Source organism: Anoplopoma fimbria, chromosome 21 (assembly GCF_027596085.1).
Source record: "Anoplopoma fimbria isolate UVic2021 breed Golden Eagle Sablefish chromosome 21, Afim_UVic_2022, whole genome shotgun sequence".
In the NCBI taxonomy this organism is placed as follows: domain Eukaryota; kingdom Metazoa; phylum Chordata; class Actinopteri; order Perciformes; family Anoplopomatidae; genus Anoplopoma; species Anoplopoma fimbria.
In genome coordinates this window covers 9,088,921-9,094,920 of record NC_072469.1, presented here as the reverse complement: position 1 = coordinate 9,094,920, position 6,000 = coordinate 9,088,921, and positions in this window count along the sequence as shown.

Sequence of the window (6,000 nt, the reverse complement as noted above, 5' to 3'; positions counted from 1 at the left end):
TAAAACAAAACAAATTATTAAAAATAAAATGTGTGTCTCGAAACGTAATTCACAATACAGTTTTGTTGTATGAGAACGTGATGTTCAGCCACAACACAGGTACCCAGACTCCCTGTCTTTCCAGCGGAGTAACAGAGAGTCTGACAGTAGCTTCTCATGGCTGGTTAGCTCTGACTAGCAGCTCTATACGTCGCTGTCCATGTTACACTGAGCGGTGTTCAGTCAGACTCCTCCATGTCCCAAGGCCTTTCACGTCACACACTACGTAGAATGGCTCTATGAATATAGGTTGTTTTTTTTGTTCTTAAGCAGAATTTGAGCTTGTAGATACCCTTGATTTACTTCTTATAAGAAATGTGTGTTTGTTTAGTGCAGAAAAAAAAATGGAAGAATGACACTTTTCACGCCAATATCAAAATAGTAGAGAATATGGTCTGCTGCTGAAAACAGTATGTGTCTAGTGTGGCAGTTTGTCCTCTTTTTAACTTCCTGTACTGTACACTAAGCCGCAGCAGTCTCTGTGGTACTTATAGTTGGCAGATTGTGGAGAGATCAATACGCTCTGCAGGAGGTGGCAAATGAAGGAGATAAGAGGAAGAGACTTTAGGATGAGATGGGAAAGATGATGTTGAAGCTCTGAAGACAGGGATAATAGGAAGTGGGAGGAAATTTCTGCTGAGATCACGTCTTGGTGACAGACCACTTATGAATCAGTACGTGCAGAACTAATGATGAAGTAAGCAGTGTACTACACATTACTATAAAGACTTGATGGAAGTGATACAAGGGGATCAAACTGAAGCAAACAGGGTGTCTGATGAGAGACCACTGCTGCTCTCCGGATGGTCTGATCTGTGCTCAGAGAGAGTTTGCAGTTATATCTAAGTGGCTTGCCTTAATGTGATTAGTTCTCTTTGAGCCTTTGCATGTGTGGGGTGGACCCTTCACATATGTAAACCCTCTCCAGTAAGCTACCAGTATGGAAGACTCATTCTACCCATTGGGGCTGTTGAAGCTGACAGTTTTTGTTAGATAATCAGGGATCATGAGACTGTTTATGGTCATTAATCACTTAGTATTTGTGTAATACAGGAAATATTTACAGTATGAAAATTGCACTTAATGATAGGAATGCAGTGGCATGGACGTGCATGAATGGGAAATTAATCGAGAGATATAATAAGACATGATACAGTCAGGCATTTTATTTTGTGTGTTGCAGATCGCCACACACTGATTAAATAAACCAAATCTAGCAAATATTGAGGGTCCTCCCTACATTTATTAAGTGCTGTGATGATATGACAACCAGGATTACAGGTAAAGAAGGATTTTTTTTTAGGCTTCAAGTGAGCTGAAATGCGACTGATCAAAAGCGTCCGCGGCTCAGTAAGCCAGGAAGATGTCCCTGATAATTGGTGCATTCTGCGAATTTTCCGCGGCGAATTGCTGGTTGTGAGCATAATTGACCAGCGGCACAGCAGCAGAGCATTGATAACCAAACATGGGCAGAGTGGGCTCAGCTGTTTAAGGTACTCATCTGCTGCTGTGTATTAATGGGGCTTTGGAGTGCGCCTGAGCTCTGCGAACTCCTTATCCCCATCACTGTTGTGTAAAGAGAGGGAGCCTAATCCTATCTGGCCTGCAAATCCTCCTCTGGGGCCCAGACTGTGTGGAAATAGGCAAACCAATGCACAGGCGCCTGACTGGCCCTGTCTCTGTCTTTTGTACACTTACTCGCACATGCACATGCACATGCACAGGCAAACACACACACACACACACACACACACACACACACACACACACACACACACACACACACACACACACACACACACACACACACACACACACACACACCTCTGGATGGCTGCCAATGCCACTGCACAGTCACAGGTGAGCGCCTTAGTTTACTGCAAACAAAGAAAGGGATTGTCAGGATACTTTCCCTGTCACATACACTGTGGTGGAAAGTGTTGCCTCTTTGCAATGTGTATGCATAAGAGAAAATTCATGCATTGGGAGGTTATGAATAGAAATGTACATCAACAAAGTCAAAACTGTAAACAGCTGAGAAAATGTGGAGCTTTCATTTCACACTACATTTCCCAGCAGTGAATAAAAGCGGCTGAGGTGAAGGGAGAGTACGTGTCCTGCTTTCAACTCTCTGCTCTGCCGAGTGTTTTTTTTTCTTTTTTTTTTTTTTTTTTTTTTTTTTTTTTTTTACAGTAAGAGCGTTTGCCAGTTGATTATTACACTGGGGCCAAGCAAGCCTAACCAAATGAAAACAGTGACCTCCTCTCGCCTCCTGTTCACGAGCCGGAGAGAACAGTTCTCTAATTGTTGCTTGGCCGCTCTGCTCTCCTTTTCAAGCCTGCTACATTATCCCTAAAATGACAAACACACGGTGTTATTTTGGGTGATCCGCAAAACTGCAGGAGTCAGTAGGACTCTGCATTAAAACACACACAAATGATAGTCTGCCAGGTTTGGTACACAAATCATCCACTAGAAATAAGCAGTGTGCATCCAAAGTTGCCTTGGTATTTTTGAAATAAACCCCAAAAATCTATGTTTTGATTTTAAATGGCAGGTTATTATGTGTGACAGCGATTGTTCTGTTTATTTTAGTTTCTTTCATGTTTTATTTTTTTTAAATAGCTTTTTCATTTTGAACCTGACTAGATTTTAGCATCATTCGCTGCTACTTTAATCAAGCTGTTGGATTCAGTTAGCAGGGATTTCTGCTCTCTAATGCGATCCAGTGGAGCCAGTAAGCCCAAAAGCAATCCAAAATATGCCTTTTTAAATGCAAACAGAGATGTGTGTAAACTTAGAGTCTGTGTCTGGAGTGCTGTGTTGTGTTTTACTTAAACATTTGAAAATAAGAGAAGAGAAATTGGAAAATACATATTTTTAAGTCCGAGCCATGCTAACTGTTTCCCCTTGTGTCCAGTCTTTATGGTAGGCTAAGCTAACAGGCTGCATTTATCCCATATGAGAGTGGTATCAATCTTCTAATCTTATTCTCTGCAAGAAAGCAAATACATATTTCTCAAATTGTGAAACAAATCCATTTAAGGTTTGCCTCTGTTTTCTTTTTGTTAACACAAAATCTAATGCTGTGATTATCAACACAAGAAATCATTCCATCACATCTCTGTAAATTTGCATTTTTATTTAATCCCAAATCAGTACCCTGAATTGGAATTACTCCTCACCGATTAGCACCCCTCTTTATTCCTCTGAGGCTTATGCTCCTATAGTGGATCTATCTCAGCTCTGCAGAGCCCATACATTGTGGCTAAAAAGGGTAGACAAACATACTGGGCTGGCGGTGTGGGAATCAGGCGATTTTAATCCTTTGTCATTATCTGGCAGGCCCTGCCAGCAGACATCTGCTAGTGAATGCGGTTTCAGGGAACACTGAGAAAACCGGCGTTAGTTAGGTTGGAGAGGAAGAGACACACCCTGGTCCCTTTATGCTGCTTACATGCACTTCATTAGGGTCTGGGTGTTCTTCTCCACAATGGAGAACGGGGCCCTGTCGCTGATAGCTTTATCTCTGGGTCGCTTAACAGCCGCCAGAATACGCCCAGAAGCTATCCATCCCATCGCCAGCTTCAGCAGAAAAATAAAATAACTTCCTGTATCCTGCCGAGAGATATAGTCTCCAAGACTGATGAGTCAGGTTAATAAAGGTGAAATGATGAGTCATGCTTGAAAACAAGTGTACAGAGAGTGCCAGAGCAGTGAAGTGAAACCGATCACACCACGCAGGAAAGTCTTTTGTGTAAAAGTACCTGGCTGAGCAGCTGGACATTTCAGTATGAAATGAGGTCCAGAAGTCAATTTGTTAAAGTGAAAATCTTGTCTACAAGACGTATTTGACAAAAAAAACAACATTAAAAAAATTGGGTATTAAAAAAAACAAAAAACAGTGAAAGCTTATCCCGTTTGTTTCTTAAAAAGGACCATTGGAAAGGCAGTGTGGCCATCAGAGGAAAACAGAGTCGGTGGAAAGGATACTAATCTAGACCTAATCCCCTCAGCATCTGTCACTGATGCATTAATCAGACAGAGAGGAAACATGTTATTCTGTAAAGCCTCCTCTTATCTAAACAGCCAATGTTGTTGAATTTTGCAGACTGGATGTGGGTCACAAGTCTTCTAGAAAACGCCAGAAAAACTCTTCCTTGTAAACCGGTCTCACCTCTTAACTATAGATTCTAATAGATTACGCAAACTGAGATTATTTAGCTCGGCACTCTGAACTAAAAGTGCACATGTAAATGGTTTGTAAAGGATTTTTCAAATTGCTTGTAATTAGATTATAAAAGATTTACAGGCTACATATCTCATGTTTGTGTCCTCCTAAAGAGCTTTATTACATCTGCCAAGCTGCTACTTCTATACCCTGCATATTTGCTTATGCTAGGAAAAGCACGCAGGTTTAAATAGACACATATTTGCTCGTGAGGGTTTTTAACAGTGCTGAGGTGTCAGATTCCATCAACATCTTGTGCTGCTGTCGAATCACACCTGTAGCCACGGACCTGATCTACTGAAGGATTTAACTGCAGGAAGTTATAAATAAATAGACACTGTGTGCTTTTACTAGTTTAATCAATTAGAGTATCAGGGCCCCATTAGCACATTGATGTAGATCAGTTAGCTCTGTCATTTACACCTATTCTCACCACACCAACACTGCTCATCATGCCAGTATCACAGTCGTTACCTTAACAACAGTTGATAGATTCATAGCCCTCGCTTATGGATCAATTGTGCGTGAGATGGAGGAAGAGTATTGTTTAGATGATTAACAGCACCTGGAGGTGTGATGCCCGGTCACTGATGGGCTCCTCGCTCAGCATTTAATCATCACAAAACACATGCTGTCACTCCACGTCCCTGAGCCCCATCAGTTAGAAAGGGGCTTACGTTTGGGCCAATCCCAGCGGGGCTTTCACCACCGAGGGATGAGCGAGGGGTGAGATGGGCCCTGAAGGCTCGACTGGATACATCTGTAGAGTACGCCGGTACAGTGTGATGTCATGTTAGAACTGAGATGATTAAAGAATAGCCACAATGTGCATTAAATCTCAAAAAACACCATGACGATCTGCTGCCTTAATCTCTCCACAAAGGCTCAGCTTTTCCATGAAAAAACACTCAGACTCCTTCTAAAAACATGTTTACAGAGGCTGAGGTCAGCTGCTCGGCACTGATTGGATTCACTTTGTTGTGTGTTTTTTGATCTCGTATCATAAGAGCTAGAAGACAAAAGTATAGACAGGATTGGTGGACGTTTAATGTCAGCCTTCATTTTTATTTCTACTTCGCCACAAGCAGGATGTTAGACAAAAACCATGTCCGCTTTATCACGATAAACACATTGATTATGCAATAACACATGATTAGGATAATGATTCACTCTGTCGCACATGACAGTAAACGCCTGCCTTCAAAAGGAAACAAATAGCCCCTTTAGCGCATGGCTTTTGTTATCATTTTCATCTCTGCTTATCAAGATTAGTCTCATTAAGATCAGAAATCTCTTTTATAAGCAACACAGCAGCAGCATAGTTGGGCTTCAGACAGAAAACAATAAAAGGATTACACATTAAATGAACCATGATAAAAAAGTAAGAAAACTAATTTGCATCTGTCATCTTTACAGTTTCCTTTTTTCTTTGCTTGCACATACATACACAAAAGCTCATCATACATTAGCTCCACAGCTCCCGACTGATGGAGTCCTGTGTCTGCATGTGACGTGCAACTCCCTCTCCATTTCACCTCGTCGACCTACCTCCCGGTACACAAATATTGCTCATTACATGGGGGTTTATGTGCTCGATATAGCCATTGACCCTCAGCCTGCCTCTGGCTCCTGCATCTCCCCCTCTCTCCCTCACCCCTGTCGATGGCTAGTTACCGATGGGGCAGTAAATTATGGTGGCTGGGCTGGGATTAGGCATGAGAGGGGGATGT